The sequence below is a fragment of the Pararge aegeria genome, chromosome 2 (assembly GCF_905163445.1).
Source record: "Pararge aegeria chromosome 2, ilParAegt1.1, whole genome shotgun sequence".
Lineage (NCBI taxonomy): Eukaryota > Metazoa > Arthropoda > Insecta > Lepidoptera > Nymphalidae > Pararge > Pararge aegeria.
This window is the reverse complement of record NC_053181.1, coordinates 7,398,049-7,413,507: the sequence shown is the minus strand read 5'-3', so window position 1 is coordinate 7,413,507 and position 15,459 is coordinate 7,398,049. Positions and strand designations below refer to the sequence as shown.

General features: G+C 34.9%; 1 protein-coding gene across 1 annotated transcript in view; it reads right to left on the bottom strand.

Annotated features, from left to right (window-relative positions):
- Positions 1 to 1,231, bottom strand: part of LOC120634252 (tsukushin-like) — a 116,557-nt gene extending 115,326 nt beyond the window's left edge. The window contains exon 1 of the mRNA XM_039904734.1: positions 989 to 1,231. The gene's annotated coding sequence lies outside the window, so the exon portion shown is untranslated. The remainder of the gene's footprint in view (positions 1 to 988) is intronic.
- Positions 1,232 to 15,459: the final 14,228 nt, after the last annotated feature.

Below are 15,459 nucleotides of genomic sequence, written 5' to 3'. Positions count from 1 at the left end.
ATTTCATAACCCCTTATAAACAAGAAAAGATTGCATTGTATATCTACAATTGAGGGCAAAAATACGAGGCTTAATCCAAATATGTTTCTTAATCCGAATAACAAATGCGACCTCTTTTCGTATGAATGTACAAATAAGTCATTCATCGCTAATTTCAAAATATGTTCAGGATAATTTAAACTTAATAAATAATATTGAATACTATCAATTTCAATCACTTCTATGGCTCTAGGTAGATAACATGTTTATAACAGATCCTTTTATTTACAGTAACATATACAAAAAATCAAACAGTGAGCAAAGTAAATAAACCTTCTCACGCACCCCGAGAAACCTTACGTCGAGTTTTTGTAAATATCTAAAGGCGAATTTTCCTGTCGGGCAATGTCCGTAAAGTGGAAATTCTTCGCATGCCTCACTTCACCGGCCTGCTCACTGACCGGGCATCTAATGTTTCAACATGAAAAAGATACAGCAATAAACATCTTACCCGTCACATTTGCGATACGGCCTATTCACGTAATGCTCTATAAATCATGTAACGTTTTACGAATATTTCCTGTTCGTATTACCTTTTTTTGTGTATCAAGTGTCACCCGTCATGTCAACACTAATTTACGACCGTTCGGAAAGACTTTGAAAGAAATAAGGAAGTTATAGTTCTAAGTACTAACAGAAAAGTGAGTTCAGTAGACAAACAGAAAGTTTAAGTGGTTTTTATGGCGAGTCAATAATTCAGAGTTGTTTGTCTTTTCAACCTTTTTTTACGTTTACCGCTATCGTTTCATAAAAACACGTGTCAATGTCCAATAATTGATAAACCTAACAAAGTGACCCCAACGATAAATAAATTGAAATAGAGATAATAAGGTAATAAAAAATTCTGATACGCGCTACAACTAACAACACAATGAAACGAAAGAGTGAAATGGTTGATTGAAACCGCTGATATGGAGCATTAATAGCAATAATTAACAGTTGCACGTACCTTTAACTCGCATACAAATAGCTTCAATTTTCAATAAGAGTCCATTCACACAGGGAAGCGGCAGTTATTAGATTACCATACAACAGTCACCCGGTCTAGCAAATTGTACGACGTCGTAGCACAAACACGTCCAAATCCAGTTCGGGGCACAGAACACAAAATTAGAACCGTATTAATTATTTTCCATTTATGTTAATTACGAGGATCGGGCGTGCATCGATGTCCGGGAGAGAGGGCCGAGAGACGTGCGCTCCGCTCGCAAGTGTAACGTAGACTGTCGGCGGTCTACGGCCTGAAGCTTTCTAAATATACACCCCCCGATATTTCCCGCGCACCCTACGAGCGCAACGCGTGTTCCATGCAATTTTCTATAAATTTTCGCATAAGCTCCAAAGCCAAGCTGTCAAAAGCTGTTTTTGCTGGAGCTCAGCCGGCGCCCGCTTTGGTGCATACACCGTAATTGAATTACCTTTACCTAATTCTGAATTCATTAAATGTGTTTTTAGAATGCATTATTACGGCTAACCCCTAAACGACTTGGATAAAAATTATATAAATGTCCATTATGATTTATTTATGCGTTTATGTTTATTTTGTATACGTTTAACTTGTGTAGTAATTAGTTTATTTTTTATTTTAAGTGTAATCGCCTCGTTGATTAGCATGGATCACGAGGTATGGGGGTTCGATTTTCTGGTTGCACTAAAAATTTGATTGGGATTTCCATTTTTAAATCTCCGAAAAAGTAGTATCATCCAACCCATGCCTCGAAAGCACGTTTTGCCTTATTAGCACTAACATGTGATAATAATCGGAAAAGACCGCCAACCCGCATTAATCCAACCGCGTAATGGTTTTCATAGGATTTCATAAACTTATTTCGGTTATTATTAATAAACAAACTAATTAAATCACAAGGAAGCAAGGCAGTTAATGTAGGGAGACGGTCTATTACAAACATTCAGTTACTAAGAATTTAATAAGTGGCTCTTTTCACGTAAAACTTCTTGTCACATCGTAGTACACTGTTGTTTTCACTAACAACGAACTAGGCAATAATAATAGGCCTAAATAACTTACGCCTAATCTAAGGAGATTCATAAGCATACCTGAACCGTTCACCAATAGATATCACCTGAGAGTTGGTGAAACATTTTTTTCTACTGACATCGCCTAAACCATTCGGCATTCGAGTTAGGTGTTGCCTAGGTTTAGTGAAAGTGGCCATGTGACTTTATATAAATCATCATCATCATCATCATATCAACCTATTACCGGCCCACTACCAGGGCACGGGTCTTCTCCCATGATGCGATAGTTCGGATTGGTAGACTTCACAAACCTTTGAGAACATTATGGAGAACTCTCAGGCATGCATGTTTATTCACAATGTTTGTCCTTCACCGTTGACACCAGTGATTTTTTTATTGCTTAAGAACGCACATAACTTTGAAAAGTAAGAGGTTTTTCTTCTATATAAATGGAAGTTTCGATTCCCAGCTAATCTAACCGTCTTGTTTTAAAGTTTATCTCTAAAAATTGGATAGATAAATAAACCATTAGGCTTTATTGCAGAAAATAATAAAACAAAGAAGATAATACGAAAGGTGAAATTTACAAAACAGAAAAAACAATGCGGTCTTATCGCTTCGAGCGATCTCCTCCAGACAACCTCTAATCGAAGAATCAAAAATCACATTCAGCTGATAATCCCTTAAAGTTTATAATAACTGAGTGAAGAAGTTATACCAAACAACATTTCTGTATGAAGAGACGTAACAAGTACCTATACATTACGAAATAAATTCTCGTAACTCAAGCTTTCTTCTACTTAGTACTTCTAAGAATGTCGTCGTTTTGTTCGGCGCAGCTGAATGGGGAAAGGTTTTTGTTACATTCGGTAACTATAAGTAGTAGGAATAAATGTTTGTTTTCATTCTACATTATTAACAATTTGTATGATTTTATTCATAGTATAATCATCATCATTTGATACCAGCTTTATTAAGCAGATTACCAGCTCTCTACAAGGCACAGGTCTATTCTCGCAATGAAAAGGTTTGGGCCGTAGCTCTACAAGGCTAGCCAAATACGAATTAGTAAGAAGGTACATGCGCCTTTGAGAATATTATGCATATACACATCAGGCATCCAGATTTCCTCTCATGCACGCCAGGGACGAACTTGGTGTCCTCAAAAGTGAAGCCGAAGTCTTGCCCACTAGGCTAGCACCAGTTTAAAATAGAATAGTATTATATACAGAAATAGCAACAATATATATTATTATTATTTATTATTATTAAACTCTTTATTTGTATACCACAACATTAACATATTTAAAATATAACAAAAACAGAAACATATCGAAAGAAGTAGTAATACAAAAGACGGCCTTATCGCTTAATAGCGATCTCTGCCAGGCAACCTTAGAATTAGAAAAAAAAAAGAAGAGGAGAATAGACTGCTGGTGGTACAAATATTAAAATACATACATGCGAATAACTACATGCTAATACATAAACTAGTGTACACAAAAAGATAAAAATTAAATAATATAATTAATAAATAAAAATAAACTAATATATATAATAACAACACTTACATATCTAAATACTATAACATACAATAAATGAGTAAGTATATACATACTATATAATCATTTATATGTATTTTACTTTTGACTAGATGACGTGCTTAACTTCCTACCAAAGAACGCCATCTATTGAAAGTAATCGGAAGAGGCAATTCCCATACAAAATATATTTCACCCCTGTGTCGATGCAAACTAACAAAAAAAAGTTTGCCGTCATGGGACGCCAGGCAGATGTGAAACATCAAACGTTAAAGCAGAATTTATATCAAATAGCAGAAATATTGAATTTTGTTAGTAGGTAATATTATTTATTTTAAGTTATATAATATAACTAGCTTTTGCCCGCGGCTTCGTTCAAGTTCAATTTTTGATATAGTAAATTTTAACTACAAAGGTTTAAAAAATGTCTTGCTGCTAATAGAAAAATATGCACGTAAATTACTTAGAAGAAACAGAAATTTCATATAAATTTTGCAACCCCCTACTTGATGCCTTTAGAGTTGTAATTTTTAACATATATAAAACACGTATTTTTTATTCAAAAAACTAAAATCAAAGTTTCATGGAATTAACTTGAAAACAGAAGGATTTTACGAAAACCAGGATTTTTATCCCCCATTTAACCTCTTAGGGTTGTAATTTTCAAAAACCCTTTCATAGCGAATTCCTACATTATAATAACTATCTGTGCAAAATTTTAGCCCGATCCGTCAAGTGGTTAGAGCTGTACGTTGACAGATCAGTCAGTCAGTCAGTCACCTTTGGCTTTTATATATATAAATGAAAGAAGTTAATATAAAGTGTCGTAGATATATGATGGCTAGAAGAGTGTCATGCCGTAACGATAAGATGCGCAAATAGATAAAGAATATCAAAATATAAATTTAGCTGCTTTTGAACTTTTGCGGGAACTGCGCACTGCAATTGATTTATATAGATAAATAGAAAGACAGAAGATGGTAAACCACAAATATATAATCTCACGTAAATGAAACACCCTGTGGCACTTATTCCACAAAGCCTGTAGCTGTAAAATTGACATTTCTTTTTTGATACATGAAATTGAATAAAGCTATTCTTTTCAAATTTATCTTCAAAGAAATACGTATTCGTACTATAAACGATAGTAAAAATGTAAATACATTTTTATTTGATCCGAAACTCCAGATTTATATGCATAAAACTATTTACTATTTATCATAGTATTACATACTAGAAAACTAAAAAATCCGAATTGAATTTTGTGTACATGATTTTACTAGTAATATTAATGGAGTTGTGAAATAAAAAATATTATCAACGGTACGGTGTCCTAAAACAATAAACGCGAGAGCAGCCGCGGGCACAGCTAGTGATAAATATAGTTCCAATTTCAATTACTCTTCAACTTTGTATTATAACTTCAGAAAAATTAAGTGCTGATATTTCCTGGTAGACCTTGACACTGATTTCGAAATCAATAGCAAAAAAATTCTTAGTGAAGCTATTTAACCGAAAAATCTTCCCACGTCAAAATGTTTCTACGCCGAGGCAAGATTAATCAAGCTAAGTAATTACAATATTGTTATTTATATATTTCCAAAAAGGATATCTGTTCTAATAATAGAACAAGGGATTTCTTATTTTCGGTATGGACGCTAATTTGTGATACGGATATATTTATTACGTATAATAAAGGAAATCAAATCAAAAAGGTTCTAAGGAATATATGTCTTTGATTTTATATCACAATGCTACTTAAGATCACCGAGTACAAAACAGTCCTTAGCTACATTATATAATCAATAATAAATGTTTTAATGAAAGAACTTATACTTCTGAGGTAGGCATAGGTCGCGTCACATAAAAAGAGCGCTTTCGATATAAATACTTGTCCGCTTTAACTGTAACTATTACCCGCGTGAATTTTCTCTTATAGTTCCTATAAAAAACTATCTATCTTGATGCAGACATGGCCTGCCTTCGGCCCGATGTGAGTTTAGGTATGTATCAAACATTAAGATATTAGCAAAAACTTTCACATCTCTATTTTATATATCGACCGGAAGATTCTGTGACACTCGTCAATGCCCAGCTCAAACTCTTGACCTAGTCTGCTACAATATTGCACAGAGTTTGCCATAACGTCACATTAGGCTAGAGTTTTCAATGAAGTCAAAATTTTGCAAAGCTTTACATCTTGATATGAACATAGGATAATTAGAACCTGGTATAATTAAAGTTCCTGCAGATTTAACAAAACGTCGCTGGCTACAGCATGTTATGTAATCTATATATGTAACATAGATTACATAACTTGTAATCTATATTAGATTAATGTACATTGTGCCTGGCAAGAAGTATTAATACGATCTTAGCTGTAAAAATCGTCCTCTTCTCAGTAAGACTAAAAGACGTAAAAGAAGCGCTCACAAGCGCTTCTTTTACGTGGCACAGGTAATAAAGACGAACATATTGTTAAAAAAGTAAAAGCTGAATTTTATTCTTCATTTTAATGAAAGCTTCACCTGTTAAAGCGATAATTTTCAAGTAACATAGGAAAGTTTTATAATTCGCCATATTTGTTGACAGTTGGAACTACCAGATGTTTAACTGATCGATTTAACTGGTGATATAAATAATTATTATTAACATATAAAAAATCCACTTGTTATGTAGGCTGAGAACTAATTTACGAGTACCTTTAATGGCAACTTCTATGTTTTTATTAAAGTTAAAATATTTTGGTTATATTGTGAGGAACAATAAATATGACCTCCTTCGGCTCATTACTCAGGGGAAAATAGCCGGTAAAAGACCTGGCCGAAGGAGAACATCGTGGCTAAACATTTACGCCGTATCTGAAAGTTTTTCCGTGCTGCCTGCCTACAAAGTCCAGATAGCCTTAATGGTTGCCACCCTCCAAGGGGGCTTAAAAATATTGGAGAGAATAATTAAATATAATAAAAATCTACTTTTAGAATTGAAATTTGTAGTCCATTAGCTAAATAAATTATTTTGAACTCCAAGTCAACCCACAGATATTCTAGATGTATGTGGGCATTGAGATCACCAACACCATAATCAACCCATCACCGGCCAACGGCATGGGTCTCCTCTCAGAAAGAGAAGTGTTTAAGCAGAAGTCCACCACGCTGGCAAAGTGCAGCTTGGTACACCAAAGAACTCTAAGACATGCCGGTTTCCTCAAGATATTTACTAAAATTAAAAACGCGCATAACTCCGAAAAGTTCTCTGTGCGTGCCGGTGATCGAACTCAGTCATCCAGAAAGGAAGTGCGAAGCCCTAGCCACTAGTCTATAAATGCTTCGAGATGCATTTAAATATTTAGCATTTCACCGTTAGAAGATTTATCACGGACACGACTGACTACAAACTAGAACACACAAACATAATTAAAAGATTAATGACAGTCAGGTATATTACGCATCGGTTTGTTCTGTCATATTCTATTATTCCCTCTTGGCAGTTTGCCTACGCGATGCCCATTGGCGTCAGACACAGGATAACTAACTGACGTGGCTCGCAGTTTCTGCGTTTGTTACCGCCTACCAGGCGACGTGCTAAAATTGATACCTAAGATTGAGAATTCCTGCTAAATTCCATACCGATGCAAAAACAAGTCTGGACGAACATTATTTATGCACGACTGCCCCAAAACAGAGAGTAAAGGGTTCATGCATATGTCTGGTATGTAGGTATTCAGGTATAAATAATACGATATAATTGATAGAAATTCCATATATCCCAATTCCATAAGTTGATGCCATATTAAGATAAATGTATGTGTATACTTTTATGTTAATAGGGCATCAATTCTTTAACCTAATCTTTTTTACATAACTTACTTCGAAAGCTACTTTAAAGTAGAAATGGGTTCTTATTTGTATTCTGAAATATTGCTATTTTATAGGACGTGGCTGGATTGACCCAAACAATTCGGTCGTTGAAAAAAAAGTTTAATTGTTAGTGTCCATTCTCATTTTGCCCTTTACTAAATTACCTATGTATTTTGGTCTTCGTGTTTTTTACTACAAGAATATTGAAATTTTACCAAATATGTACAACCAATCTTGCTATTAGTGCTCCGCCAAGTTAACGAAGTTAAATGAGAACACCTTACAGAATAATTAAAAATTCGAACAAGACATTTTCGAAATCGATGCCCATCTAAAATTAACTGAAGTGGGATAAAATCAAAAACTATGTCAGAATTACAGCAATTATGTTTACAAATAATAAAACTCATATTTTAGCCAGCATTATCAATTGCTATAAAAACAGATGAAAATACATAAATATTTTGAAATGTTAGAACATACAACAACTTTTGAACGTATCCATGGTATTTTCCAAAAATTGCCTATAATAAAAAATCTAGAGGTTTGTATTTGGTTTGGTTCACGAAAAACTATTTCAAACAGTTGAGTGGTACCTACCTCCCTTTTGCAGCAGAAATTTTGATTTTTTAGAGTTTTTTTCTTTAACTTAACGGTTAACTTTGACATTATATGTTTAAAGGTATAAGAAACCTATTAGCGGTTATATTTTGTGTCTTCCAACTTATACCGATAATATGATAATAATTGTGATAAGTGGCTGCGATTTCTCTATCTCTTTATGACTTGCCGAAGAAGTTTCGTTTAACATATACTCTAAATACCTTTCCAAGTTTAATAGCGCTTGTATGAATGAAAGTTTTTACCACTTTTGTGTATTTCAATCGATAAATATAATAATATTGGTTGCTAAAAAAATATTTAGTAAAAAAGGTTTGCGACTAGGTATATCATATTATTTAATATATTAGTTATTAAATTATAATATTCAAATGTCATCTGCTCATAACCTTTTACAAAAAAATGCTTTTCCTGAAGCCGGGGAAAGTTAATGGTTGAGGATTTGTCCCGGCTCTTCACGATCAGCGTATTTATTGTCACGAGTATATATTGCTTACCTGTTATATACCATAATCGCAAGCGCAACTAGTGTTATACTCAATATTTCACATTCGGTGGCCAATGTTCGTCTGATAAAAAAAGTCTAAGGGTCTATATCATCAGATTGACTTGACTGAATGGTAATTTTCGAATGAAAAATTTCGCACGTTACATTACATTAATTATTATTAAAAGATACACACATCGCAATAGGTATTCCTATAACCTTTGAAGAGTTCCCTCGTTTTTCCACGACCCTTCCAATAGATCTTCACCAAATGAAAATGGGACCACCTCTGAGGTATACCGTACAAAAAAGAATCATAAAAATCGGTGTATAGATGGCGGAGTAATCGCGTAACAAACACAAAAAAAAAAAACATACAGTCGAATTGAGAACCTCCTACTTTTTTTTCAAGTCAGTGGAAAAGAAATGTGTTACCTGAGTCTGTGATACCTAAGTATGTAAAACAACTTGTCCGCTAAACCGTGGTTTACCATAGGTCAAAAAAAAATTAACATAAACGTGTTAAACAATACTTTGTAATAATTTGTAACTGAACGTCAAGCAAGGTCCAAGACCAGACGTTTTAAATTTAAAAAAAAATGACGGATTCAGGAATCCAAATAAACATTAAAGTTAATAAAAAAGGCTTTGTGCCCTTAAGTCCCAGTGAAGGATTTTGTATCAAGAGTTACAGAATTAATTATAATTTACTTGGATTGGCGACATGCCAAACACCAACGCACTCATGTCAAATACAGTAGCTTCGGGCTTTGTTACTGGCCCTTAGAGTTACACATACAATCAATTTAAATCTCATAGTTACATTTGTATATGGATGTGTTAAACCTGTTAAGATGTTACGTGACTCGTCAATGAAATCCTAGAACCTACTTTGTATGACACGAAAACCACCAAAAGAAATCATCCTACAATCAAATTCTACTATCCAGTACCTTTAGTACGAGATTGGTACGCTCGCAATCGAGAAGCCGAAGTATAAATACCGAAACGTCAAATTCGTACACAATTTGTGAATTGTCCTAATCGTTATGATTATACATTACGATTAGGACAATTTTGCTATAACGGTATTATAATGTTTGTATACAATACTACTAATATACTACTGATATTAAGAAAAGGGTCGGTCACAAGTACGTGGGGTCGGGTGGTGGCCGAAGAGTCTGACACAAAACCCAGTAAGTGAGGTGATCCACAAACAACTGAATAACAATCATAAAAAATTGAAATATAGAGTTTCTATCCACGGCTACTTATTCAAAATGCCGTTATTTAGATTCCTTACAAATGTTAGTTAACTTTTACGCGAAAACGTAGACGTAGGTTGACAATCTGATATAGAATATTTCTAGTACAAATGTTTCAAAACCATTGTAACAATTTTTAAATGACGGAGCAAAAAAATTGACTTCTAAATCAGTAACAGAACGCATAGATTTTTTTTATTTGGAATACAATTTTTCTTTGTTAAAGCAATCTCCACTTTATCTTTGCCATCACTGTTAATGTAAAGATCACAATTTATATTCCTTCTTGTATTCGAAAAGCAACGAATGCTCAACTTAGATAAATCGTTTCGAGGAAGACATGTCAATTTAGGGCCAGCTATGAAAAATTACTGCGGCCATTCTTAAGAATTTATACCAACAATGGCCAGTGTCACAACGGGGCGTGCAATTTTTTTTCTGCAAATCCCTTTCATTATATTCGTGTGACTACGCTTATAGACCAGGAGCTCAGCGCAATATTTCAATTAAGTTTAACGGACGTACTAGATTACTTTTTTTTAAATAAATAAATAAATATACTACGACAATACACACATCGCCACCTAGCCCCAAAGTAAGCATAGCTTGTGTTATGGGTACTAAGATGACTGATGAATATTTTAATGAATAATATACATAAATACTTAGAATATACATATACACACCCAGACACTGAAAAACATTCATGCTCATCACACAAACATTTTCCAGTTGTGGGAATCGAACCCACGGCCTTGGACTCAGAAAGCAGGGTCGCTGCAAAGTGCGCCAATTGGCCGTCAAACGACGGGATTGACACCGCCATTTAGCTAACTCCGGGCTGGAACTTAAACAGAAAAACCCAATACCTAACAGTTTTTGGATTGACCCGGCATTCGAACCCACGATATTGTGATCCGTGCTTGAACGTGCTAACCACTACACAAACGAGGCATATTATAAACCATAAGTTTTAATTGTAGTCAAGTTCATTCTACAAAGGTTGCCTGTAAGAGATTGCTTGCAGCAATAAGGCCGCCTTTGCATGTCTAGATTGATTACTGTTTCATTAATGTTTCTTCTCCTATATGTATGTTATACGTGCAATAAAGTGTTTCTCCTTCTTCTTCTTCAAGCTCTTACAATAATTACGTCTGCAAATTTAGCTTACGAGTGTAACAGATAAACAGACATTCTGATTGATATACTTAAATAAAGTAACCGTGATAGTTATTGTTTGTTTGCTTAAAATTCTGATTCCAATTAATTAATTAATAATTTCTCAAAATTAGGTACAGATGCAAACATTACGTTATCTGTTCTTCCAGTTTACCTAGTTTTTGAAAAGCAGACAGTGTTTTACAATTTTTATTTAACAATTTTTGAAGAAACATTCTATTATTAAACTCTTTATTTGTATACCACAACATTAACATATACCAAATATAATAAAAAAAGAAACATATAGAAAGAAGTAGAATAGCGATCTCTGCCAGGCAACCTTTGAATTAGGAAAAAAAAGAAGAGGAGAATAGACTGCTGGTGGTACAAATTTTTAAATACATACGAGTACATGCGAATAACTAAATACTAATACATAAACTAGTGTACACAAATAGATCAAAAGTACATAATATAATTAATAAATGAATATAATAATAAACTAATATATATTATAACAACTAACGACTAATTATTTGCCGCTTATAAATCCAACTATAATTTTATTTTTATTGCCATCATTGTTTCATGCTGTCCATCAGTGCACCAGTTTAGTAGAAATGTTGAAATCCAGTGTTAAAGTTGCAAGCGCTACAAAACATAATATCATCTGCTGATAATACTTATTAAATTGTAAAATTTTTACTCTCACGAACACTGCCTATAGTGAAATGAGCTTTTTCCCCGTCTGTAATCTAGACATCTTATACATCTGCTTCCTTTATTAAATCTCTCTGCAGCTGCAATGCTTTGTTTAACAAGTGTAAGTTATCATTATTATTGTAGAGACTTAATATTCACACAGAAACACTGTCTACGTTTCAAAAACTAGGTAAACTGGAAGAACATATAACGTAATGTTTGTATCTAATTTTAAGAAATTATTAATTAATTAAAATTAGGAACTTCTTTCTATATGTTTCTTTTTTTATTATATTTGGTATATGTTAATGTTGTGGTATACAAATAAAGAGTTTAATAATAGAATGTTTCTTCAAAAATTGTTAAATAAAATTACTACCTAATTTCATAATTTTTTTGTAATATACGTTGCAACTCTAAATTATTAAATGAGAATCTTAAGGTAAAACTGAAAAGTTATTCTTTTTTTTATTCCACTAAAAGTTAGCCATTGACTGCGATCTAACCAGATGGTAATTTGATGTTAGGGGTGTGGCAGTTATAAGTCATAATAACGCCTTATCGATATCTACTCAACATCTCTTATCGATATCAACTCTCATGTATAACACAGCGCTCACCTCTGGGATCTGGCGCCAAGGAGGTCTTAAAGAGCCTCCAGAACCCTTTATTTTAAATATTATAGATTTAAAACCGGTATCATCATCATCATCATCAACAGACAGCCTATTAGAGTCCACTGCTGGACTAAAGGACTCTCCCAATTGGAGGATAATCACCACGCTGGGCAGGCGGGTTGGTGATCGCAGTAGATGGTAGTAGTAGCACAGAGGACACTGCGGCACGCTCTAACCAGGTTGCTTCTTTAATGGTTTTAAATGACAATGTGAGATGGTGATAACAAAAAAAAGGAACAACCGGCTAAGTTTGTTGTGGGCTTCTTCTTAGACCACGGCGCATTTGGAACTATCGTAGCTTTAGTTTTTAAGTTGACACTGCTGGACTAAAGGACTCTCCCAATTGGAGGATAATCACCACGCTGGGCAGGCGGGTTGGCGATCGCAGTAGTTGGTAGTAGTAAGTAGCACAGAGGACGCTGCTGCATGCTCTAACCAGGATGCTTCTTTAATAGTTTTAAATGACAATGTGAGATGATAACAAAAAAAAAACAAGCACCGGCTAAGTTTGTTGTGGGCTTCTTCTTAGACCAGGGCGCGTTTGGAACCCTCGTAGCTTTAGTTTTTAAGTTGACGAATTTAGTTATCGCCATCAACTCACTTCTATGTCATATTTGACGGCTGACTGGCGCAGTGGGTAGCGACCCTGCTTTCTGAGACCTAGGCCGTGGGTTCGATTCCCACAACTGGAAAATGTTTGTGTGATGAACATTAAAGTTTTTCAGTGACTGGGTGTTTATCTGTATATTATGTGTAAAATGTTAATAAAAATTATTCAACATCTATCTTAGTACCCATAACACAAGCTACGCTTACTTTGGGGCTAAATGGCGCTGTCAGTGGCGTGCATAGAGTTTTTCACCGTGGTATGCATAAAGCAGGTACATGGGATAAAATTGAAAAATTCTCCTCCAATACGAGTGATATAAAATAATTTGGGTATGCAGTGCTTTTGTGCATGTATGAAGTGCACGCCACTGGGCGACGTGTGTATTGTCGTAGTATATTTATTTATTATTACTCATGCGGAATAAGTAGTATCTTAGTACTCGCTGTTGCGGTTGAAAAAGAGCTGTTTGCCCATTTTAAAATGACGCGTGAGTTTTTTCGTAAATGAAACTGTTATTTGAGTGCGACAGGTTTACTTGGCGCACGCAAATTATACTTAGCACACGCAAACTATCCTTGTCGCACGCAAAATGACTGTAAAAACTGCTAAAATAATATACTATTACATGTAAAGTACTCATCAAAAGTGACATCTATGTGCCTGTTTGAAAAAAGAAATATTTGACTTTGACTTTAACGCTCTTCGTTATATTCCCTTAGTACGACACCCGCGGGAAGTAGAGGGGTGGTGACCACTGTAATCTGATCTGCCGTCACCACACAGCATACCGATGCGACCGCTATAAAACGCTTTAATTAAATTTATCACCAGCTCCTACACTAGAATAGATAACTATATTTTTACACCCGTTCTTATTACATCTGTCATCACAAACATAGAAAGCATCCGCCCACTTTTTGTGTCCATTATAAATCAGCTGCCGTGGGCTTCTTCATTAAGTTTTGTAAATATTTAGGTTTATTATTTTGAATCGGATGAAGCAATTGTAATGTTTAATCTGTCTGTTAATTAGTAATTTAGTTGAGCGGTGATAGCCTAGTAGCTAAAGCTTAGGCTCTCCTTTCGGGGGATCTAACTTTTCCGAGTTTTTGATTTAAGCAATTGAAATATCACGGCTGATTAGCATTTGGCGCAGTGGCTCTGCTTTCTGACTCCAAGGCCGTGGGTTAGATTCCCACAACTGGAAAAAGTTTGTGTGATGAACATGAATGATTTTGTCTGGGTGTTCATCTTTACATTATAAATATTTATGTATATTATTCTTTTATTAGCACCCATAACAGAAGCTTCCTTAAGGCTAGATGGCAGTGGCGTGCATAGAGGGTATGCACAGGGTATGCACAGGGTATGCAGATTATATAAAATGAAAAAAAACTCCAGTAAGAGTTATAAAGAACTTAAGAGTAGGCCTTTAAGTTTTTATAACTCTCACTGGATATATATAACTCATTTTATATCATCTGCATACCCTGTGCATTGTCATGGTATATTTATTTTATTTTTATCACTTGCTGGTATGGTGCAGAAAAAGATCGTGAGGAAAGAAGAGTTTTCTGAGTCTAAGATGTGTAAAGTCTACCAAACCGCAGTTGGCCAGCGTGGTGGACTATGGTCGAAACCCTTCTTATTCTAAGAGGAGACTGATGATGAAGTTAGTTAACGGTATTGGTTAATCAGCTGCAGAGTTATCGACATAGCTTATTAAGTTGCAAGAGTTAGTTGCGATGCGGAAGTGACAACGGACAGGGCACTTAGCTTCAAGGATTGATGGGCGATATCTACGGGTCACAAGGTGGAATAGTGCATCCGTACCGGAAAGCGCAATGATTTTAGAACCCCCCCTTATGTGGGAGGATATCATCAAGGGAAATTACAGTGTTTGCTGTGGTATAAGCGGAGTTACCGGATTCGATCCCTGGCATGTACAATTTGAGAATTTAAAATTTCAGATTTTTTTCTGGTCTGATGGGAGGCTTCGGCTGTGGCTGGTTACCACCCTGCCGCCAAAGACGTATCGTATCGCCAAGCTATTAATCGTTCCGGTAAGATTTGTTATGTGCTTTTTAAAGTTATTAGTTATCACTTGCTTTAATAGTGAAGGAAAACATCGTGAGGAAACCTGCATGCCTGAGCGTCCCTATAATGTTTTCGAAGTTAAAGTCCACAAATCAGGTCTAGGTCAGTGTGGTGGGCTACGACCTAAACTCTTCTCTTCTAGAAGGATACCCGTGTTCTGTAATGGGCCAGTACCCAATGGGTTGATATGATGATACAAACATACAAAAAATCAAATCTTTCCTCTTTGTAACATTTAGACGCCTCTGTTTGTGATGTACACTGAGCATTAGTTTTATACTCTGCTCCGAATAGTAGCAGAGCTAATGAATTTGAGAGCCAATTAGGAAGAGCAGTATAATTTGTAAGTTACAAGTTCACACGGACTTTACTGAGATTCGTTAAGAAAATTGCCTCTACTTCGAGGATTACGTAAT